The sequence below is a fragment of the Artibeus jamaicensis genome, unplaced genomic scaffold, assembly GCF_021234435.1.
Source record: "Artibeus jamaicensis isolate MK-2021 breed Jamaican fruit bat unplaced genomic scaffold, CSHL_Jam_final contig_241, whole genome shotgun sequence".
Taxonomy (NCBI): domain Eukaryota; kingdom Metazoa; phylum Chordata; class Mammalia; order Chiroptera; family Phyllostomidae; genus Artibeus; species Artibeus jamaicensis.
In genome coordinates this window covers 1,205,287-1,230,877 of record NW_026521509.1, presented here as the reverse complement: position 1 = coordinate 1,230,877, position 25,591 = coordinate 1,205,287, and the positions used below count along the sequence as shown (strand labels likewise).

The window sequence follows — 25,591 nt, the reverse complement described above, 5'->3', positions numbered from 1 at the left end:
GAGATCATTTTCATTTGTTTCCAGAAATGTTTTGATTTCTTCCCTAATTTCATTCTTGACCCATTCGTTGTTTAATAGCATACCATTCAGTCTCCATGTTTTTGGGTGCTTTGGGTTTTTTTCTTTGGGGTCGGTTTCTAATTTCAGTCCCTTGTGGTCAGAGAAGATGCTTGGTATGATTTCAATTTTCTTGAATTTGTTGAGGCTCGTTTTGTGTCCTATCATGTGGTCTATCTTTGAAAATGTTCCATGTGCATTTGAAAAGAATGTGTATTTAGCTTCTTTCGGATGAAGGTCTCTATATATATCAGTTAAGTCCATTTCATCTAGGGTGTTGTTTAATGCCACAATATCTTTGTTGATAATTTGTTTGGAAGATCTGTCCATTTTTGATAGTGGGGTGTTAAAATCCCCTACTATAATTGTGTTGCTGTCAATATCTTTCTTGAAGTCCTCTAAGATTTTCTTGATATATTTGGGTGCCCCTATGTTTGGTGCATATATGTTTACAATGTTAATGTCTTCTTGGTGGATTCTTCCCTTGAGTATAATGAAGTGACCTCCTGGGTCTCTCTTTATAACATTTTTTTTTGAAGTCTATTTTGTCTGATATGAGAATTGCTACCCCAGCTTTTTTTTCTTGTCCGTTTGCTTGGAAAACTTGTTTCCAGCCTTTCACTTTTAGTCTGTGATGGTCTTTTGTCCTGAGGTGAATCTCTTGTACGCAGCATATGTGTGGGTCGTGCTTTCTTATCCATTGAGCTATTCTGTGTCTTTTGATTGGAGCATTTAATCCATTTACGTTTAAGGTTATTATTGATAGGTACTTATTCATTGCCATTTTTGTACCTGTGTTCCTCTCTGTCTCCCTCTTATCCTTCCTTCCCTTAAAGCAGTCCTTTTAGTATTTCTTGTAGAGCTGGTTTGGTGGAGGAGTATTCTTTTAGACTTCTTTTGTCTTGGAAGCTCTTTATTTGGCCATCTATCTTGATTGAGAGCCTTGCTGGGTAAAGTAGCCTTGTTTGTAGGCCTCTGGTTCTCATTACTTGAAATATTTCTTGCCATTCTCTTCTTGCTTGAAGTGTTTCCATTGAGAAGTCAGTAGCTAACCTTATTGGAGCTCCCTTGTATGTTATTTCTTTTTTCTCCCTTGCTGCCTTTAAGATTCTCTCTTTGTCTTGGAATTTTGCCATTTTGATGATGATGTGTGTTGAAGTGGGCTTCCTTGGGTTCCTCTTGGTTGGGACTCTCTGTGATTCCTGGATTTGTGAGACTTTTTCTCTTATCAAATTAGGAAAATTTTCTCTCATTACGCGTTCAAATACATTTTCTATCCCATGTTCTTCTTCTTCTCCTTCTGGTATTCCTATTATTCACATATTATTATGTTTCATATTGTCTTGCATTTCTCTTAATCCCTCTTCATTCTTTCTGGGCCTCTTTTCATTTTCTTGCTCTTTCTGTGAGATGCTTTCTACCTTGTCCTCCAACTCACTAATCCTATCCTCCGCTTCATCTATCCTACTTTGGAAACTTTCTACTGTGTACTTCAATTCGGAAATTGTATTCTTCATTTCCTCTTGTCTCTTGCTGATAATTTCCATTTCCTTTTTGATGTTGCTGTAGTTTGCAGAGAGATCATTATAGTTCCCCTGTAGTTTCTGGTAGTTCACTGTGAGCTCTTTGAACTTCGTTATAACCAGTGCTTTGAATTCACTGTCTGATAGTTGATCAGCGTCTATTTCATCTAACATTCTCTCTGAAGTTTCTGCTTTTTCTTTCATTTGGGGATTGTTTCTTTGTCTTCCCATTGTTTGAGACTCTTCTTGTTAGTCTCTGCTTCCAAAATTGATCTGTTCTGAAACACTGGTTTTATGGTGTAAACTTCTGTGGTATGATCCTTGTGAAGTTCAGTGGTGCAGACTCCTTGAAGCTTCTTGATGTTCTTCATCTCCACCTACACTCACGCTGGTCCTTGCGCTGGTCCCTGCGTTGGTTGCCTACCACTGCTGAATGTCCCGGCTCTTGTAGCCGCCTCCTCAAGCACCCAGGCCCATTCCTACAGCAGTGGCACAGAGGCTGGGAATGTCCCGGCTCCCGTATCGGGCTCTCTCTGCTGTCCAGGGCCGTCACAGGGGCTTGGAGTGTCCCAGTTTCCGTACCTGACTCCCTGGAGTCTAGTCCTGTCTCTATGGCAGTGGCACAGAGGCTTAGAAAGTCCCAACTCCCATACCTGATTCTCCAGTGTCCAGTCCCGTCGCTATGGCAGCAGCACAGGGGCTGAGACTGTCCCAGTTCCCGTAGAGGGCTCCTCTGCCACCCAGGGCTGTCTCAGGGGTTTGGAGTGTCCCGGCTTCTGTGCCTGACTCCCGGCGTCCAGTCCCGTCGTTATGGCAGTGGCACAGGAGCTGAGAACATCCCGGCTCCCGTAGCTGGCTCCTCTGCTGTGTCTCAGGGGTTTGGACAGTCCTGGCTTCCGTACCTGACTCCCTGGCATCCAGTCCTGTCGCTGTGGCAGTGGCACAGGATCTGCGAACGTCCTGTCTCCCGTAGCTGGTTCCTCAGGGTCCAGGCCTGTCTCTATGGCGGCGTCACAGGGGCCTTTGGTGTCCCAGCTCCTGCAACTGACCCTTCTATTGCCCAGGCCGGTAGCTATGGCATGGGCACAAGGGTGTCCCCGCTCCGGTTCCTGACTCCTCTGTCTCCCAGGACCGTCACAGGGGCTTGGAGTGTCCGGCTTCCGTACCTGACTCCCCGGCTCCCAGGTGTGTTGCTCTGGCGGCAGCACAGGGGCCGCGTGAGACCCAACTCCAGTAGCTGACTCTGCCGCCGTCTGGCGTTTCAACGTCGGTCACACTCTCTAGTCTTTTAATTTCATAAATGCTGGGTAACCGATGGTTTATTGTGCTGTTTCTCTATAGATCTGCCAGGATTTTCACCCATGAGTACAGGAGCTAGTATCAGCTCCATATTACTCCGTCGCCATCTTCCCAGCATCTGGCACGTGTTTTTTTAAGCTACAAGCAATATTTACTGCACAGTTATAACTGCCACATATATTTGAAGAACAAATGATAAATGATTAAAAATACTCCAAAACAAAATTAAACTTTGCTTTTTTGGGAGATAACAGAGTAATTTATGAATTATAGGAATTATAAAGGTATTCTGAAAATCTGCCAGACAGAGTATACCTTTCATGATCCATAGCCACGCAGAGGTCAGCTCTAGAGAATGGGAAGAAAATGTAGACAGAACCTTCCCTTACCAATGTGTTTATGACACTTAAGCTACAGTGAGTGAGAAAGGCATTTGTTTACTAAATCACACAGGTCACACCTATACAAAATGGCAAATTAAAACTGACCAGTAAAAGGCTTTCATTAAAAAAAATTTACTGTACACCAAGTGTGTATGATTGATTTCCTGTTAGTATCAGTGAGTAGGGGCAGTTACATACAAAATTCACAATAGTGGGTGCTGAAAACCAATACATTCTTGATTTGACCTGTCTGCAGTTAGATTTGAATAAAAGTGTATAATGGAACATAGACTTGTGAATTCACTGTGAAGAATCTAGTTAACCTGTTTTATGCAAAAATCATTTTCTTCTAGGTTTCTCTCCCTACCCAGAGGATCTGTGTGCACATGAAAGTGTTAGAAGTACTTCTTACAAATACTTCTCCAGGGTATTGTGAATGAATGACTTGCCATATTACCCAGTGGAAGTAGTCTTAAAAAAACAAAGGTGTTTATTTCCTTCCCTTTCCTTCCCCTCCATCCCTCCTTGCCTCCCTCCTTTCCTTCCTTCCCTCCCTCCCTTCCTGTTTGGAACACTCATTCAGGCATACTTCCCTCTTTCACAGTGAGTAAACAATTTCTTAAAACTAATTTCAGTGTCTTTGCACTCAGCACTACTCCTTCAGGCCTTTTGCATTCAAGCTAGTGAATTACTACTTTAGTGAAATCTGGAAAATTGTCAAGGAAAATTTTCAGCATTGGAAGATTCTAGCGTATTCCGCAATAAATTCCAGAAGCCCTTCTTCCTTTTCTTTTCTTATTAAACTTTGTTTTAATGGGTCTCGAAATTCTGTGACAGATTTTGGTCAAGTTCTTTCCATTAAAAAGTACTGATTTTAAAAACTAATACCTTAAAAAAAAGCATACACACACAAAAAACAAATGGTCCACAAAACATTCTCCTTTCCTTCTGAAGGTTTTATGATGCATCGTAATCAGTAACCAGTCCTTTACTATTAAACTTGAGGCAAGTTTAATTGAGGCAAACAGTTCTGAGACCATTCTCCCACCACTCAGTAAGTCTGGGGTGGCAGGTGTTGGGACTAATATTCATCTAGCCTTCTGAGCTTTCTAGGCAGACTCGGTGACTTTGCCAGCTCCAGCTGCCTTCTTGTCCACTGCTCCAATGACATCAACAGCAACCGTCTGTCTCACATCACGAACAGCAAAGTGGCCCGGAAGAGGATAGTCAGAGAAGCTCTCAACACACGTGGGCTCACCAGGAACCATATCAACGATGGTGGCATCACCAGGTTTCACAAACTTTGGGCCATCTTCTAGCTTTTCCTCAGAGTGATGATCAATCTCCTCCTTCAGCTCAGGAAATTTGCACACAATGCAAGCTGTGTGACAGTGCAGAACAGGTACATATCTGATCTGGCCTGGATGGTTGAGGACAATCATCCAAGCTGTGAAGCCAGCTGCTTCCATTGGTGGGTCATTTTTGCTGTCACCAGCCACACTGCCACAATGAACATCTTTGACAGGCACGTTCTTGACATTGAAGCCCACATTGTCCCAGGAAGAGCTTTACTCAAAGCTTCACAGTGCATTTCAACAGACTTGACTTCAGTTGTAACACTGACTGCAGCAAAGGTAAACACCATGCTGGGTTTGAGAATGCCAGTTTCCACTCGGCCCACAGGGACAGTACCAATGCCACCAATTTTGTAGACATCCTAGAGAGGCAGACGCAGGTGCTTGTCAGTTGGATGAGCTGGTGGCAGGATGCAATCCAGAGCTTCAAGCAGTGTGGTTCCACTGGCATTGCCATCTTTACAGGTGATTTTCTACCCCTTGAACCAAGGCATGTTGGCATTTGGCTCCAGCATGTTGTCACCACTCCAAGCAGACATTGGCACAAATGCTACTGTGTCAGGGTTGTAGCCAATTTTCTTAATGTAGGTGCTGACTTCTTTAACAATTTCCACATATCTCTTCTGGCTGTAGGGCAGCTCAGTGGAATCCATTTCGTTAACACCAACAATCAGCAGTTTCACACCCAGTGTGTAAGCCAGCAGGGCATGCTCACTGGCCTGCCCATTCATGGAGATGCCCTCTTCAAATTCACCAACACCAGCGGTAACAATCAGGATGGCACGGGCGGCCTGAGATGTACCTGTAATCATGTTCTTGATAAATTCCCTGTGTCCTGGGGCATCCATGATGGTCCCTGGTTTTGAATTTCCACAGGGAGGTATCAGTAATGATACCACACTTGTGTTCAGCTTTCAGTTTATTCAAGACCCGGACATACTTGAAGGGGCCCTTCCCCATCTCAGAAGCCTCCTTCTCAAATCCTTCAATGGTTCTTTTGTCGAGTCCACCACATTTGTGGATCAGATGGCCAGGAGTGGTGGACTTGCTGGAATCTGTGTGTCCAATGACCACACTGTTGATGTGAGTCTCCTCCTTTCCCATTTGGGCTTTGATTTAGTGGGGTTTTCTCGACACCTGTGTTCTAGTAGCAAACCTGTGGCAAAAAGCCAGAAGCTCTTATTTCCAATCATACCCAAGAAGCCATTTCTAGCTGCTTCTATTTACTCATCTATTCTAAAGCTAGAGATAAACAAATGCAGTATACACAGGGTCTGGCAGAAGTGACTCCACTGAGTGTGGTTGGTAGCATATGCAAATGTCTCGCACGAGTTGGATAGCAATTTGAACACTTTACCCAAAATGTCCTATGGTGTGCTTGAGTGTGATATTGTTGTATTACAGAATTACATGCTTATGATTTTGTAATGAAAGATTTTCATGTAATAAAAAAGGGCGTTATTTGTGCCAGATGCTGTATTTATTCAGTCAAAACAAAGAATCCAGTTCACCTACATGTAAATAATGCATTCAGTTTGTAATGTAGCTACTTACTTTTTTCTTGTATATAATGTGCACTTTGTTGTCCAAATTTTGAGGTAAAAATAAGGATACACATTATGCATGGGTAGAATCTGAAATACCGTGTATCCGTTCTTGTGTTTTGCAATTCTTTGTTACATAAAACTTGCTGTACCATAATACATTCAAAAATAAATGTTGAAAATCCTTTATCACACAAGAAAAACAAGTATCTAAATATAAATAAATACATAATGGAATTAGAAAATGAAAACAAAAGATTTTTTCTGACACTTTTGGCCCAAACTGTGGGTGCATGTCATACCTGGCAAATGCGGGTCACTGTGACACAAACACCTGGGGGTTGGTGTTTTGCTAATTTTCTGTGACTCGGGTGAAAGGCTACAAAGAAAAACAGTTGCTAGGCAAATGCAAGTGTCATTATTAATCCCTTGAAAAGATGATGAATTTGACATCTTAAAATGCTCTATTATTTGTGCATTTAAAAATATCCTGTCCCAACCCTGTCTTTCTTTTCCACCCTTTTGTGCTATTTGAAATAATATCAACATTTTGATATAGAGGCTGAGAAATTTGGACTTTAATTTATATTTGTATCTGTATGTAACTTTCTCTGCACTTCTCTGTACAGTCCTCACAAACAGTAATACATATTAGAGTGACTAATACATTTTTTTACAAAGGTCCTTGGGTGAGGATGGAAAAGTTTATTTTAAGTAGAATGACTAAATTAATCATTACTATTGACATTACAGTTACTACTAACGTCTCACTAATTAAAGCTATATAGTTGACCATTCTAAAGGAGCAAAGTTCAAACTAGAGAACATATTTACATTGACCACCTTGTGTTATCTAACAGGTTTTTTTCGCTGATTTTAGAGGAAGGTAGGTGGGGAGGTAAGGAGGGAGAGAAGGAAAGAGAAACTCCCAACTTGTGGTTCCCCTTAAGTACGCATTCATCGATTGCTTGCTGCATGTGCCCTGAGCAAGTATCCAGTGGCAACTCTAGGCGCTCTAGCCAGCTGGGCTACCAGGCCAGGGCTCTACCAGGTTTTCAAAAACTCTTTCTTGGTCTTACTAAGGAATTTTTCATTACCTTTCAACTCTTTCTTGACATCCTCTCAGCTTTAATGTGATGCTATACTATCTTAGTATCTGCTACTATTTGGGACCAGTTCTTTATGAACTCCTCTTCAGGTGCCCCTTCTTCCATCAACTCCTAAATTTGTGTAAATACACATCTTCATCAGTGCAGGCTAGTATAGCAAAAGGAACATTAACTGGGGGGCTTTTAAACAACAGAGTTTATTTCTCCTAGCTCTGGCGTCTGGAAGTCCAAGATCAAGGCACTGAGATTGAGTGTCTCGGGAGGGCCCACTTCTGGTCAGAGATGGCAGAAGAGGCAAGGGATGTCTCTCACAAGGGCACTCATCCAGTTCATGTGGGCTTTGCCCTCAGGGCCTAATGGCCTCACAGTGGTGCCACCTCTTTATATCATCGCCCTGGAGGGCAGAATTTCAACATACAAATTTGCAGGGGTCACAGACAATTCTTCTGCTTCTTATCTTTCCATGTTCCCCTCCCAATCTCATCTTGCAATATGACATTGAACAAATAACCTTACATTTCCACGCCTCAGTTTCTTGATATGCAAAATAATGATGTTTGTATCGTACAGGGTAAGTAAAAGCTTTTCTTCTTGTTTATATTTTTATTTTACCCATTTTACCTTTTTTGATTTTTTTTACTGTTATTATAGTTATCCCAATGTTTGCCCCTTTGCCCTCCTCTGCCCATTCCACCCCCCGCTCCCAGTCAATTCCCACACCATTAAATTAGCTCATACATATAGACCACTTCAAACCATGCTTGGCCCATAGAAAGAGTAGGAACAATTGCCAAATCTATATCTCCAGCTCCTGTGAAGATTAGTCCAATCTCCACACTATCATACAACTTTGTATTGAACACAATCCCATCAAACATGCTGCCTTCTCTCATAGTCAACTGATTGAATACAGATGCCAGCTTCTCCCAGCAATCCAGCTCTCTATCCCCAACTTTCTATAGCATTAACGGCATTGTCAGTAAGTAGCCTTCTGAATTAAAAGTCTTAGTCAACATCCCTATGTACTTCCTGACCCAAGGCCTGTCACTTCTTCCTGGTTGTCTCAGCAGTTGCCTTGTTGTGATGCACTCAGTTACTGTGCGGAGACTCTTTTCTTTCCACCACTGGATTACAATGCAGTACCCCACTAACAAGGGTTTCTTTCTGTATTCTTTCCTGCCCTACTCCTAATTCATGATAGAAATCATGATCAAACTAATCTCCTGAAGAGCGATTTCATAAAATCATTTTTACACTCAGTATTCTTCAATAAATCTCTGCCATCTGTCTCTAAAACCCTCCAAAATCTGTCCTCTGCCCTTTACAGTTGTAACCCCTCTGAATCTATCTATCATTTGTATTGCCATTCATCTTGTCATCAAATCAGTTGTTTTACCTTATAAATCTCATCTTAGTATTTAAAATTTATCAAATCACATTTTAATTGTCCCTATAAGTGTATAAGATTCTTGTGGATAATTACAAAATATTATAAACTTTTCTGCTATCATAACTCACCTTATATCATGCACAATAATTGGCTTACTTCATTTTATATTATTGCTTCTATGTTTACAGACTAAAGCTGATTTACCATCCCAAATAGTCGAAACGGGCAACTGTATTTTTACTCTTGATACTGTAAAGAATAGTATCTTACCTAACAAACCATGTGTTGTGGTAAGATACACTTAATCACTGTGGTTGGTAACATGTGTGTTAATACCCATCCAAGAGCAGATACTGGGCTATTTTAAAGTCCATATTCAGTCCATTCTCTTATTTTTTTTACCCACCTGCCTCTTGCTCCCCCACTGTAAACTCTTCCATCACACAGTTAGACCAAGCCCTTTCTGTATTCCACACAAGTGATTCTCAACTGGGGCAATTTTGCCCCCCGGGGACATTTTAAACTGGGGGTATTTTTGGTTGTCACAACTGGAAAGGAGGGTAGTGCTCAGGTATTGAGTGGAGTACAGGACACGGACACTGCTAACTACCCTACTCTGCCCAGGACGCCCCTCAACAACAAAGAAAGATCCAGTAAAAAAATGCCGACAGTGCCAAGATTGAGAAACCCTCACCTTGACCCATTAGCCCCAGATGGCTTACCTGTGCCTTAGTTACTAAAGCTATCTCATCTTCAGCTAGGTAGGACACAATGCTGACTTGACACCTTGATAAGTGACTTTGTGGTTTATTTTGAAAATCAAGGTTCTTTTAATGTAACTTTGTCAAATGGTTCTATATTTTGTCACTTGAGTACTACAGTTAACTCAAGGGCTAGTACCTAGGTTACTCCTGCTGGTTGTCTCTGTCAGAAAGTTGCTCTCCCTAATAGCCCATGACTGCTTTCCATATTAGCTGTTGGACTTCCCAGCCCTTTGCCTGCTTTAGGATTTTCCCGTTTTATTCTCCACCTGTTACTTACCTATCTCTGGGGTTGACATTGTCATACGAAAATCCCTACAAAATAAACACGTATCCTAAAAATCCTGTCAGCTCTATTCTTAATAATTCTCTGACACATTTGTAACACAAATTGTTACAAATTCTCTTTAGCCCAAATTTCATGATGCATTTGATAGAAATAGTTATAGCATCTTTGTTAACACATTAGCTTTTTATAAATGATATCAAAGAAAGGAAATGCAGCACCTATGCAATGTACACTGGCTCCTGTTCACTATTTGACATTTTCTGGATCAGCATTTCAGTTTTAAAAAATAATAACAAATCACTGCTTTGGTATTTCAACTTACTTGTAACTGAAGGGTATTTTTAGAAAGAAGAAATAGGAAGCATAAGCCAAATAAAAAGGAGGGTTTAGCCAAAAATGCTACAAAATTTTCAAGATCTTGGAAAAAGTGATTATAGGTAGATTTTTTGTGAATTGAAGCACATACAGTTTTGGAAAATCAAATAATTTGTTTAAAAGCAGTTGACGATTTTAACTGTAGTGACCACCCCATAGTGGTTTACCTAAACATGACAGAATAAGACTTCAGAGTTTTTTACTTTATGTTCAGAAGACAAATGTTACCACTTTCTTCACCAGGCCACATTAATAGCCAATATTTACATGGCAAACCAAACATAAACCAAAAATCACATTTCTTTAGAGAACCCTTAAATGTTGTCACATTTTCCATTTCTAATTTCTTTGCAAAGCCCTTAAAGGTTGTTGCACTTTCCATTTCTAATCCATAGTTCAAATGAAATGAAATGGAGGCACATGAAGTACATAAATAACACTGATTCATCGAACAAGCGAGTCACTGAATCCCAGGAATAAGGAATGATATTTAAACAGGAATTTGTGAATGGTGAAAGTTTCCAAGCAAGCACTTCACATCCGCAAGTGAGTGCAGCTGTTCTTTTAAACCTGAGTCGATCTGTTCTGTATTATCACCCAGAATTTAGGATGCATTATAATTTAGATACAGTGACTACTGATGACTTTGCCAGAGTAACACTTTGTTAACTAAAAAAAAAAAAAAAAATTGTGCCCCAGCTGGTGTGGCTCAGTGGATTGAGCACAGGCCTGTGAACCAAAGGATCACGGTTCAATTCCCAGTCAGGGCACATACCTGGGTTGCAGACCAGTTCCCAGCAGGGGACACATGAAAGGCAGCCATACATTGATGTTTCTCTCCCTCTCTCCTTCCCTTCCCCTCTAAAGATAAATAAAATCTTTTAAAAAATTATCTTCAGCTATTAATAGCATATCATGCTTTAATTTTCATCTGTTTCACTGGAGATTACAGCCTTTGGTGAAAAGTTATCTTTTTAAGTTACTTGAATTTATAAAACTCAGTGAGCTAGACCTGTGCTTTATTTTACTCTAAAAAAATAAACAAACTGTGCATAAGTTTTTAATTATGGGAGTTCATATTTCAGGAGTTTATACAGAGTGACCTTTCCTGAGGAAATCTTAAATGTCTGAATCTGACAAAATATAAATATAATAAAGTACAGTAAGTAAAAAAAATTCTGCTCATAAGATTCCATTGTAACACTACACTTTATTTGCTTTGGTCTGATGTTTGTTTTTGCATCCGAAATGATGCACAGAGTTAACTAGAACCTCTAGCGGAGCCTGAATAGCAGCTGCTCTTTTGAGAAAGAACAAAGTAGGAGGGATCACAATACCCGATATCAAACTGTATTACAAAGCCACTGTAATCAAAACAGCCTGGTACTGGCATAAAAACAGGTACATAGACCAATGGAACAGAACAGAGAGCCCAGAAATCAACCCAACTCTCTACAGTCAATTAATATTTGACAAAGGGGGCAGTAACATAAAATGGAGTAAAGATAGCCTCTTCAGCAAATGGTGTTGGGAGAACTGGACAGCTACATGCAAAAAAAAATGAAACTTGAGCACCAACTTACACCATACACCAAAATAAATTCAAGGTGGATAAAAGACTTAAATATAAGCCATGACACCATTAAAGTCCTAGAGGAGAACATTGGCAAGAAAATCTCAGATATTCCACGCAGCAACATTTTTACGGATATGTCCCCTAGAGCAAGGAATATAAAGGAAAGAATAAACAAATGGGATCTCATCAAAATAAAAAGCTTCTGCATGGCTAAAGAAAACAGTATTCAATTAGCAAGACAACCAACTGTATGGGAAAACATATTTGCCAATGATACCTCAGACAAAGGTTTAAGCTCCAAAATATACAAAGAACTTACACGACTCCACTCTAGGAAGACATTTAACCCAATTAAAAAATGGGAAAAGGACTTGAACAGACACTTCTCCAAAGAGGACATACAGAATATCCAGAGACACATGAAGAGATGCTCAATATCATTAGCTATCAGAGAGATGCAAATTAAAACCACAATGAGATACCACTTTACACCAGTTAGGATGGCTATCATAAAGAAAGCAACAAACAACAAATGTTGGAGAGGTTGTGGGGAAAAGGGGTCCTTAGTTCACTGTTGGTGGGATTGCAGACTGGTACAACCATTATGGAAAACAGTATGGAATTTTCTCAGAAAAATAAAAATTGACCTGCCTTTTGACCCAGCAATTCCACTGCTAGGATTATACCCCAAGAATCCTAAAACATCAGTTTCAAAGAACCTATGCACCACAGTGTTCATAGCAGCACAATTTACAATAGCCAAGAGTTGGAAGCAACCTAGGTGCCCATGGGTAAATGCATGGATCAAAAATTGTGGTACATATATACAATGGAATTCTATGTAGCAGAGAGAGAGAAGGAGCTACTACCCTTTGCAACAACATGGATGGAACTGGAAAGCATTATGCTGAGTGAAATAGGCCAGGTGTTGAAAGACAAATACCATATGATCTCACCTTTGACAGGAAGCTAAACAATAAAACAAACAAGCAAACAGAATAAAAACAAAGACACTGAAATAGAGAACAAGGGGGCAGCGACCAGAGGGGAGAGAGAAGGGAATTTAAGGGGAAAAAGGGGGAGGGATTTTGAGGAACAAGTATGAAAGACACAGGGATGAGGACTGGGGGAAGGGAATGGGAGGGAGGGGGGAGACAGGGCTGGGGGGCTGGGATGGGAGAAATAGACAAAAAATGTACTTGAAAAATAACTAAATAAAAATTAAAAAAAAAAGAACCTCTAGCGAACATTCCAGTGACCAGAACTGAAATACTGTGTCACTTTGGGAAAACTGGAAAGCCAGGCATGTGACTGCATCAAAAAGAGACGAAAATACAAAGTATGTTATCTTATAGATTTGAAATCTGCAGTAAAGTGACAAGATTGCATTCTTATTGTAATTGAAAATATATCAGCAATGTCCTCTCAGCCGTTCTTTTTCTTTATGTTTTAGAAGGTTCTGTGTGATGAGTCACAAGAGTTTTTCCTCCCTTATTTCAGAGGGGTTCTTTAGTTACAGGGCTTCGATTTTTAGTTTTCAAAGTTAAGTATCAAGCCTTACTCCCTCTGGTCACCTCTTTCTGATAAACAGGATGCTACTTCTAGGAAGTATTTAATGACATTCACAATTAAAAGTCTTACCTAAACCTCTGTTTATGGAAGAAGGAGCCTCATTAACAGGTTTCCCACAAAGTCCCTCTTAATGATGTTCTCTGGAAGACATTAGAGGTGAAAAAGGAAATGAAGTTAGAAAGGAAAACAAGCCTGAGAACAAACAGTCTTCTACCTTTGATATTTTCAGATCAGCAGTTGTGGGGGAAATTGCCATGATTGTCCCTGAGAACAAAGGTACCTGGAATGAGAGTCAAAAAGGAAAGCATAAGGCTGCTCACCCCTAAGACTTCCCTCTGTTTTTCTGAACTAGGCATAAAGCTATAGAGGGATCTGGCAGTAGGTCTTTCTTGATCTCATTATTAACCCATTCAATGTTTAGTAACATGTTATTTAGCCACCATATCTCTGTGTTTTCAGGGGGTGGGGGTGGGGTGTGTGTGTGTGATTGATTTCTAGTTTCACACATTAGGGTCATAGAAGATGCTTGACTTGCTATGGTTTTGGTCTTAAATTTACTGAGACCTGTTTTCTATCCCAACTTGTGGTCTATGCTAGAAAACACTCCATGTGCACTTGAAAAGACTGTATAATCTGCTGCTTTGGGGTAAAACACTCTGGAGATAGTGATTAAATTGATCTGATCTAGTGTGTCTGTCATTTAAGGCCACCATTTGCTTGTTGATCTTCTATCTGGATGATGTATCCATTGATATCAGTGAGGTGTTAAAGTCCCTATGACTATATTACTGTCAATCTCTCCCTTTATGTCAATCAAGATTATAATTATTTATTATTATTGTCAATCTCTCTTACATCAGTGTTTCTCTCTCCCTTCTTTTTCTCTTTCTCTCTCTCTCCTCCTCCTCTTTTTCTCTCTTCCTCTCACTTCCTCCCTCTCTCTAAAACTAATGAAGAAAAATGTTCTTGGGTGAGCATAAAAAAATTTTAAAAAGAACTCACGATGCTGTCAGTATAGTTTAAGAACTCACTGAGATCTTAAAAACAAAAAACCCATTTTACTGTTGAAGACACTGAGACTCAGGCCTAATGAAAAGGACTTCTAGTTCCAAGTTGAGCTGATTTGAAATCCACACATCCTGGATTCAGGGCACCATGTTTCCTAACAAACTACATTGCATCTTAATCTGTAAACATATGCTAACTAGTGAAAATGCACATTCTTGCCAGAGTTCCAGAATGCTTGTTTCTAATCTATGCCTATAAATTGGACAATCTGGAAGAACTGGAATAAACTCCTGTAAACATACAATCTTCCAAAACTGAATCCAGAAGAATCAGAGAATTTGAACAGATTACAACCAGTGAAATGGAAGCAGTACTCAAAAGACTCCCAATAAATAAATGCCCTGGACTGGATGGCTTTACAAGTGAATTTTCCAAGAACACCTCTCCTCAAACTATTCCAAAAAATTCAAGAGGAGAAAAACTGCCAAGCTCATGTACCAAGGCCAAAATTATCCTAATTCCAAAATGAGATCAAGACCCTATGATGAAACAAAATATTGGCCAATATTTCTAATGAATATTGATGCTAAAATCCTCTACAAAATATTAGAAAATTGAATACAGCAATACATTAAAAATATCATACACCATGATCAAGTGGGAGTTATTCCAGGGATGCAAGGTTATTACAATGATCACAAATCAATAAAGGTAATACACCATATAAACAAAATGAAGGAGAAAAACTACATGATCATATCAATAGGAGCAGAAAAAGCATTGGACAAAATATAGCACCATTTATGTTAAAAGCTCTCGGCAAAGTAGAAATAGAGGAAACATATTGTAATAAGGCCACATCTGACAAGCATACATTAACATACTCAATGGGCAAAAATTAAAAGATTTTACTCAAGATGAAGAACAAGACAAGGGTGTCCACTTTTCACCTCTTTTATTCAACATGGTACTGGGAGTCCTGGCCACAGCAATCAGACAAGAAGAAGAAATAGAAGACATCCAAATTGAAAAGGAGAAAATAAAACCGTCATTATTTGAAGATGACATAAAATTGTACATAGAAAACTCCACAGACTACACCAAAAAGCTACTAGAGCTAATAAATAAATTCAGCAAAATAACAGGACACAAAATTGACATTCAGAAATCTGTGGCACTTCTATACACCAACAATGAACTCTCAGAAAGAGAAACTAAGAAAAAAAATCTCATTTACACTGTAAGTTTACACAATGGAGCAGAAAGAAAGAAGGAAATGTTACCTTTTGTGACAGCATGGATGGACCTGGAGAGCATTATTATGCTAAGTGAAATAAGCCAGTCAGAGAAAGACAAATCCCATATGACTCACTTACATATAGAATTTAATGAACAAAATAAACCGAGGAACAACACAGAAACAGAGGCATGGGCACATGGAAAAGACTGACAGCTGCCAGAGGGGAGGGGAGAGGAGGGACTGGCTGAAAGGAGGTTGAAGGGATCAGCCAGAAAACACACATGCATGACCCACAGACACAGACTGCAGTGTGGTGAGGGCCAGAGGGAAGGGGAGGCAGGGGCTGGGGGTAGGCAGGTAAAGGGTTGGAAAATGGGGACATCTGTATTAGTGTCAACAATTGAAATAAAGAGAAAACATAAAAATAGGGTATAAACAGTAGTTATAAGTGAGGTAAAGAGGTACATAATTAATGAATAAGCACCCTGTACATATACCTAATTAATTCAGAATTCCATAGAAAGAAGACCTGCATTTGTCTTACACTTTTTATAGAGTGTACCACAGGAGAAGCCATTTACAGCTGAAGGATTATTCTGCTCTACAATTAGAAACATAATTTTAAAACTATTTGAAAGCCTATATGTATATCTGAGTCAGGTTAATTTTAGAAAAGCAAGATCACAAATAGAAATTACAAAGTTACTACTATAAATTCCTTCATTAGTTTTCAAAACGACTTTGGCAAACAGAATGAAAAATGTCATTGATCTACAAAGTATATGATTTCCTGTGGATAGTTTCATAAAAATACTAAACATAAATGTTTTACTTTAGATATTTCCTATGCTGAACAATTGTTAAGCCTAATCAAAGAAACCGGGATTTACACATGTGGTTTGGTGTTATAACTGGTGTTATATCGTAATCGGCTAACATGCCAACAACCTGTAAGGTGAAATTGGTTGGTGAGAGATCGAATTGATCTGGTGAATTACATACATTGGAATACTTCCAAATTCTTTTCCATGAAAAAAAATAGTTAATGTCCTAATGACACAAAGACAAAGGGAAATTAACAAGAAATTTTCATCAAATAAAATGAGTCCCACCGGTATATGGTGGGACTCATCTGAAGACACTTTTCAAAGTAATGTATCATTCATCACAGGGGTGTTACTTAGGGACAAAATTAACATAAGACAACACAACATAGATGTTTGATGCAGGAAGTAAAAGAAAACTATCATGTAATAGATGCTATAAGAGGGTTTTTACTTAGTCAGAATGTAATTTGGCAAACTTAGCAAAAAAAGACACTGATATGCTTCTCAGGAATATATTGATACATAGTAAAGATACTGTAATACAAAGGGCTAGAATTTAGAGAACTTCTATTTAAATCCATTGATTAGATTTTCATGATTTTAAATATTCTACTATATAATTTTATCATGAAAATATAAATGTAAATTTTGGAGAAACAAGTAATTCTACACATGACTGGGCCTCAGCTTCTCTCTTGTAATATTTCTTTAACCTCCAAGTGCCTTTGTCTCTTTTTTCAGTAGGAATATAAGCACCTTACAAGTCACTGTTTCTCAAAGTCAGTTCAACTAAATAATAATAGATGTCACTGATAAAAAGGAAGAAAAAGAACAGACCCCCATAGGCAATTAATTTTGGGGAATACTGGGTTAGAAAATGTTGACCCTATTTCTTTGCTTCAATACATCTTATAGACTTTAAATTTATTAATTACAAATCCAAGAACATGCTTTAGAAAACACCATGCTAACTAAACATATCACTTAGCTAATAAGGCTTTGTCAAGGGTTATATCATTGTCTAAATAAATCCTTATTAATTATTATTAATATAATAATCCTAATAAGCAAACTCATGGATCTACTTCAGTCCTCTTGCACTGAGTGTTAGAACAACCCAAATAGCCAATGACCCAAACTAACTGCTCAATTTAGAATTTATGATCCCCCATGACTAGATTTAGTGGTGCATGACCAAATATTTCAGAATAGAAAACTTACATTTCTTTGGTATCTATTTTTGGTGAACCTGCATAGCCAGAATTTCTGATCTCTATCTTCTTTATTTTTTTAGTTCCCCCATCATCATTTACATTTTTTAGTATGATCAGCACATGACCAGTACATGACTGCATGCTAACTTACAGCATTCTGTGAGTGCATAAACAAGTACCAGAAGGAAAAGAGTGAAAGGGAATTCTTTCTCCCCACTGTCACTGTGATTTCAGGAAGTGTTAGTACATTTTTGGCATCCTGGTTTAATAGCCTGCATCTGTTTTAACAAGTTAAGGAAGAACCTTATTCTTTCAAACTTAGGATTTGTCATTATTTTGAGATTCATTAGTTTAATTAGTAGAGGACTGTGCTAATGAGTCCAAGGCCATGAAACAGAGTCACATATAGGCCAGTTAATTTTGTATAGAAAAAAAATTGTTTCCACCCACACAAGGCCCTTTGCCATTAACTAACCCTCCAAGAAATGTCTATTTTTTACCCTACAGGAAACCTTACCACTGCTATTTAAAAAAAAAAAAAGAAAAAAAGAGCAAGCAGGATCATATGCATATGTAGACAGAACACTTGTTCATCATTAACTAATAGATCTTAGGCCATACCTGTAAGAACACATTTACTTAAAGGAAGTTTCTCACAGGGGAAAATTCAAGATTCAGTCACATTCCAACAAAACAGAAACAGACTCACAGGCACAGAGGACAGACTGGTGGTGTCCAGAGGGGAGGCGGTGGGGGCTGGGTGAGAAGGTGAAGGGCCTAGCGCACAGGCGGAATTACAGAGCAGTCACGAGGTGGGAAGTGCGGCACAGGGAAGACGGTCAGCAATATTGTGAGAACTATGTAGGGGGCCAGGTGGGCACTGGAAGTATCAGGGCGGGGAGCACTTTGTAAGTTATGTAAATGTTTAACCACCATGCTGTACACTTGAAACTAATACAAAAAGATGACTGTAAACTGTACTTGAAAAATTAACAAATAAACAGCAGTGTTCCATGTAAACTAATAAATTTCAGGTTGTGTTTTCTTTTATAAGTACCAATATTTCATTTAATTAAAAATACTATCTGCAGTATAACAAGCAAAAACAATTAAGAGACTTAAGGGCTATTATTGTCTGCAAAAGTGTAGTCTATATTTTCATTAAACAAGCCCGTTCACTTCAATTTAGTATGTCAATTATGGTTTCTTTCTTCTTCTTCAAGCATATTGTAAATAATAGCACAAAATTTCAATTGGAGTCAATAAAATCATTGTACTGCTTTATATCCCATCATTTAAAAATAACTAAAATGACAACTGGTCTGAAGAAAAGTTTTAAAGTCTGACTAATGCTCCTTTTGTGTGAAATATAATATACTTAGCGGTTCAAAGTGGAACAAATCTAATCCAAGAGGACTGCCATCATAGAACTTGAAAGATTGATTTGATAGGTTTCTATTTTATGTTCAATACAAAATCCCATTTCATTTGATTTCTAAGGAAATTCATATATCCTTTAAACATGACAAATGATTATCTGAGAAGAAAAACGACTTCTGACCCAAAGTCCAAAACTTGAACACATTCTATGATTTCTCAGATAAGGGCCAGTCCTAGTATACAGAGCTCTGCACTGTGCATATTGCATGAGTGTTGCCCTTTAATTAAAGGGCAAATTCCCTCCTCCTTCTCGAGACCCAGACTAGGTTCCTAGTTATCACACAGGCCTTGGAGAGGAAGACTGCCTTCTAGTTTCTGAATTTCCTTTCATTCATTATTATTTGAATAGAACTCTAAGCCAAGTTAATTTTGTTTATTGAACGATAATTTACGGCTTCTTGGTAGAGCAGATGTAACAATGAAGATATTGTTTATCTGACAATTTTGCCATTAGATTGCATTTCACTCCCTAATTGTTCTGTAAAGTATAAGAAGCGGGCATATCTTTCAGAGAAACTTTTTATTTATATTATTTTTATGTATTGTTAGAAAGTGTTTGAAGAGACTACAATGACACAGAGATAAAAATAAGTTAGTTTAGTATAAACTATTTAATTCTCCATGAAATGTTAGTTTATAACAAGAGCTGACCAATGCAGTTTAATACTTTCGGTATAAGTATATAATTCTTTTCTTTAAATTTTTTAAAGATTTTATTTATTTATTTTTAGAGAGGGGAAGGGAAGGAGAAAGAGAGGGAAGGAAACATCAATGTGTGGTTGACTCTCACGTAGCCCCCACTGGGAACCTGGCCTGCAACTGAGGCATGTGCCCTGACTGGGAATCGAACTGGTGACCCTTTGGTTCACAGGCCAGCATTCAATCTACTGAACTACACCAGCCGGGGAAGTATAAGTATATAATTCTTGAGAGCCTTAACTAACTGTAAAGATATACAGGTTCTGGCACAAATAATGCCCCTTTTTAAAGATAATCTTTTATTATAAAATCATAAGCATGTCATTCTGTAAGGTAACAATATCACACTCAAACATACCACATGACATTTTGGCTGAAATATTCAAATTAAAACTATAAATTACTAGACCCTATTATTACTCTACCAACCACTCTCAAGCAGGCCTTACTTCTGTCAGACCCTATACATTTCATTGTATCACTAATTGATAAACGCTTCAAAGTTACCACACATCTTATCTTGTCAGTGCAATTCTAAAACATTATCTCGTTTTCAGAAATCCCTTCATACTCTCTACTTCAAGTGATCTTTGTAAAAAGGGGGCAATTTTAATAATTCATACAACTTTTGGAAACCTTTGTCATTTAACAAGTTTCTGACAATGTACATTTTCTGATATTTTATTTGTAATTTTTCCAAAACTGTTACATCCCAGTGGTTGGTTTTTTAGAGAATTGTGGATGGTAAGTGATTCACTTGCACTGTTCAGGAATTATAAACATCTTTGAGTGAAACATCATTACTTTTTGTTGTTGCTGTTGAATTGGTAAGTTTTTTATACATTTTGGATATTGACCCCTTATCAGATGTACTGGTGAATATGTTCCTTCATTCAGTGGGTCATCTTTTCACTTTGTTGATGGTTTCCTTTGCTGTGTGAAAACTTTTCAGTTTGATGAAGTCCCATTTGTTTATTTTTTTAATTTTATTTCCCTTGCCTGAGGAGCTATATCAGAAGAAATTACTGCTACAAGCAATGTCCTAGATTTTACTGCCTATGTTTTCTTTTTAGGATTTTTGTGGTTTGGGTCTAACATTTATGTCTTTAATCCATTTTGAATTCATTCTTGTGTGTGGTATAAGAAGGTGATCAAGTTTCATTTTTCTGCACGTATCTCTCCAATTTTCCCTCACCACTTATTGAAGTCTGCCTTTAGCCCACTGTATGTTTTTCCCTTCTCTCTTGAATATTAATTGACTATAAAGATGGGGGGTTATTTCTGGGCTCTCTGTTCTGTTCCACTGACCTACACTGACTGTTTTCATGCCAGTACCAGGCTGTTTTCACTTTGTTGGCCTTGTAGTACACTTTGCTAGCAGGTAGCACAATTCCTCAAAATTTGTACTCTCTCAAGATTACTGTTTCCATTTGGGGGTCTTTTGTGGTTCTATATCAATTTTTGGACTATTTGTTGTAGTTCTATGAAGTCTGTCATTGGAATCTTGATAAGAAATGCATTGAGTCTATAGGTTGCTTTTGGTAGTACGGGCATTTTAATGTTAATTCTACCTATCTGTGAACATAACATATACTTCTCTACTTATTTGTATCTTCTTCAGTTTCTTTCTACAGTCAGTGCCTTGTAATTTTCCAACTACAGGTCTCTCACATCCTTGGTTAAATTTATTGCTAGGCATTTTATTCTTTTTAAAGCAATTATGGAAGGGCAAAGGACCTGAACAGAGACTTCTCCAAAGAAGACATACAGAGGGCCCAGAGACATGTGAAATAATGGTCAATGTCACTACTCACCAGAATAAAACCACATATACACACAGAAACTGACACTCAGCTCAGTTTCAATAACAATCAGCCCTGGCTGGTGTAGCTCAGTGGATTGAGCACAGGCCTGTGAACCAAAGGATCATGGTTCGATTCCTAGTCAGGGCACATGCCTGGGTTGCAGGCCAGTTCCCAGCAAGGGACACACAAGAGGCAACCATACATAAATATTTCTCTCCCTCTCTCCTTCCCTTCCCCTCAAAGATAAAAAATAACAATGAAATAAAAACGATTCAGTGCTAACAAAAATAGAAACCTAGCTTTATTATCTTGATAATAACCTAGCCATTGGAAATGAGGGATATGCAGGATGTTATGTATTGAACACTATGTTGATGAAACCACAGCATGGCCACTTACAGAAAACTAACACTGTTCTCTCACATGTTTCAACAAAATACACAGCATATTTGTTATCATAAATCAGAAAATTTTGTGATTTCACAAAGCATACAAAAGTTAAAGCTACTTAGCTCACAGTCACATCTTATAATAAAAATAAAAAGTAAAAAGGCTCAGAGTGGTGCAGGATTACCCAGGATTCTTTTCAAATGTGCGTGTTTATCAAAGCCAATATATTCCTTTGTAAACATTAGGTGACTGTGCTTCCTATAAGTGCGCATTTCCCAGAGAGCAGTAACTGAAGAGATGACCACACAGAAGTTATGGTAGGATGGAAAAACAGTTGTCTCAATTAAAAAAAAAACAGAAAGAAGAATTCTGTTTCCCTCAGCAGCAAAATCTCTTTTAATCTTTCACTTCACCAGGCAACATCTGGAGACCTCAAGCTAAAGCTTGTCCTGAGGAACAAGAAGTCTAGACACTTAACAGCATTCTAATCCTTTTACAAAAAAAAAAAAGAATTGTTTCCCTCAGCAGCAAAATCTCCTTGAATCTTTCACCTTACCAGGCAACATCTGCAGACCGCAAGCTAAAGCTTGTCCTGAGGAACAAGAAGTCTAGAGACTGTTACCAGCATTCTGATCCTTCTATGCTAAGGCCAAATAACACACAGATGAAAAGCCTCACCAGGGACAGTTTGTAACTACTCACCAGTAGGAACTGGAAAGTCCAGTGCATACCTTTACTCATTTAACTGCATTAATCAGAGCTCAGGGATTTAGCAAAGTTCACCACACAAGGCTCAACTTCCAAACTCCTACATGAGAAGTTCAGTTGCACTTTCTGACCACTGCACAAATGAACAGTTCAAACCTAGAGAGAGAAAGAGAGAGAGAGAGAGAGAGAGAGAGAGAGAGAGAGAGAGAGAAGACCTTATATGGCCTGATTACCAAAGAATTGCCACAGCCCTACTTCAGGGCAGAGGTTGTTGGATTGGTCACAAATTCCTGTCGAGTTCTCTTCTTCAAAGCCCTTTCTTAGGTGTTTTTATGTCTCCTCCTGATCTCCTTGGATTTTGATAAAGTGTTTCTCAGAGCAGGAAACCATTTCAAATTTTTTCTATTACTTGCTAAGCACTATAGCAAATTTCTAATATTTTAGCATTTTGGCAATGTAAGGTCAATGCCAAGACTTAAAAAAAAAAAAGAAGTCCTTTGAACCACATCCTGGAGGGAATGAAGAAGTGTTAGTTGCATTTTGGAGGTATGCCCTTTTCAAATTCCCATAATCTATAGTGGTGGTGCCCAGAAGGGGTTATGGAGGACTTCATTCATCCTTCTAAATTCTCACTAATACCGCCCTCTAGTGTCTTCAGCTGAATTGTGCACTTTCTCATCAGCCGCGTACTTTGTTTCTGCTATGAAACTACTCAATACATAAAGCTCTGGAACAACCAGCCTTTCTCCCTTTTCTGTATCTTTAAGTTCTGCAGAAACTCACTTGTCCTCTGTGTACTAGACACCACTTGCAGCCTTATTGTCTTTTGTAACTTTGACGCCTCAACATGAGAAGCATCTACCAATGAAATGTAAAAGGTTGTGTACAAATTGTGATAGTTAAAGATGCTTAGAACTAAGAAAGTACTTTTAATTTTTCAAAGCACTGGCATACACATCACTGTTGTATGTTACAAGAATGTCCTCCTCCTAGAGCTACATCTGTATATTTGTTGTTGATTTCACTTGAGACTAAAGCTTTCTATTTAAGTAGTCCCTTACCCATTGGGGTTGAAGTTATTTTGTTTTAAAGTTTACTTAACATCTTTATTTTCTAACTCTTGGAGAGTAAACAACTTTTTCCTGGATGTCAGGCACTGCAATAAACATTTTAGATACATTATCTTAATTACATATCACTACAATAATTGGAGGTGAATAAGATCATTATCACCAGTTTTAGATGAAGCAACGGAAGCTCTGTAAGATAGCTCTGTGCAAAAAATAATTATGATTCAAGCTGCATATGTCATTTTAAGCTTTGTAACAGCCACATTGGAAAAATGGAAAAATGGAAAATAAATAAGGAAAGTCCTTTTTAATGATGTTTAGTCAAAACATTATCATTTCATCATGCAATTTAAAAAACACATTAACAATATATTTTACACACTTCTGTAAACCAAGGCATGTATTTCACATTCACAGCACACCTTAGTTCCGGTCAGCCACAGTTCAAGTGCTCAGTAGCCTGTGTGCCTAGCAACTATCTGATCTGGAGACTAATTTGCCCACGGACACAAAGCTGGAAATGCCAGAAATACAGCTCCAAATCTGGTCTAAAACCAGAGCCCTTTTCTGAACCCCTGCACATCACTGCCTCCTACTACTTGGTATTGTTACTGATGGTTCATATGAAATATGAAAAAAAAAAACCACGGAGAACACAATTTCTGCAGTCCTACAGTTTCATGCCCACACACCCAGCTATTCCTTTTTCAATCAATAACAATGATGATTTATCAATTGTAACCTTTATATGCAGTGTATGGTATGAGTTACCATGGAAAACACAAAGAAAAGCAATCTGAAGCAAAGTAACTATGACATGGCCGGAAGTACTCATTCTCACTCCACAGAGAACATACACACAGGCAAGTCACACAATGAGGAGTGTTTCAATGTGAGGGTAACTGAATCCCACAATATTTGATCAGCTTCATTATTCTCTTACAAAGGGTGGTTTTGCCAGTGAGGTGAAAATGTACCTGGATGGGAGCCACCCATGCGCACCTGAGTCTTCTTTTAATAGGTGTCCATGTGTTCAGGTAAACACATTATTTCTCAGTTTTAATCAAGTCTTACTAGCCCGAGAAACATCTTTACTCAAAGAATTTTAAATTAAATCTCCCATCTGATCCGTTCCATCATTAGATAATGGTTTGGTAATTTTACTCGCAGAGATGAGACACATTTCCATGTTTATAGGGTAGACAGTTGAATCTTGGCTCGACTTCGAAATTGGAATACCGACTGAACAGAATGTAATAAATATCACAGTTTCTTCATGGAAGCGCCTCCAAAAAATAAATTCCTACAGTTCCTTTTTAACTTTTGAGGGCTTTTGTTAATGATAAAATATCTGATGTACTGTGAATTCTGAAAATGTGTTGCCACACAAGCTGAGGACCACGTCCTGAGGATCGCTGGGTCCTCGAGTCCATTGGAGCTGACACAGGCACACATTTCCCGCCTCTACCCTTTCCAGCCATGTGGCCTTAGACTTTTTACGGAGTGTCAAGTGTCAGTGAACTGCAAATCTGTGTTTACTCATATGTTAAAAGCATTTTGTGAAGCTAATAACATCTATCGCACAGGATGATTGTGAGGATTAACAGGACAATGTATATAATAGAGATGATGCATAAAAAGCATTGAATCAAGAAATCCTTCTCTAAGTAAGCAAAGTAAATTTCTCAGTCTGCTTAGATTTGGAACACATACAGGTGTTTGCTTTTGGTTATTCCATTGCTCATTGGTGCCACCGTCAGACAGAACACAGGGATGGAGAAAAGGGGAAAACATTTTTTTCATTACTTTCAGATGTGGATTTCTGTCAGTCTTATCAGAAAACTGAATTTCTTGGATAATTTTCTGGGTGACTTAGTTCACCTGGTGGTCTCCTTGGTCTGTAAGTAATGTCTCTCTTGCGCGGAGACCATTTTGTACTGGACTACACACACTTAAA

At 38.5% G+C, this 25,591-nt stretch overlaps 1 pseudogene; it reads right to left on the bottom strand.

Annotated features, from left to right (window-relative positions):
* Positions 1-4,350: 4,350 nt before the first annotated feature.
* On the bottom strand, positions 4,351-5,721 carry LOC119062987 (elongation factor 1-alpha 1-like; annotated as a pseudogene).
* Positions 5,722-25,591: the final 19,870 nt, after the last annotated feature.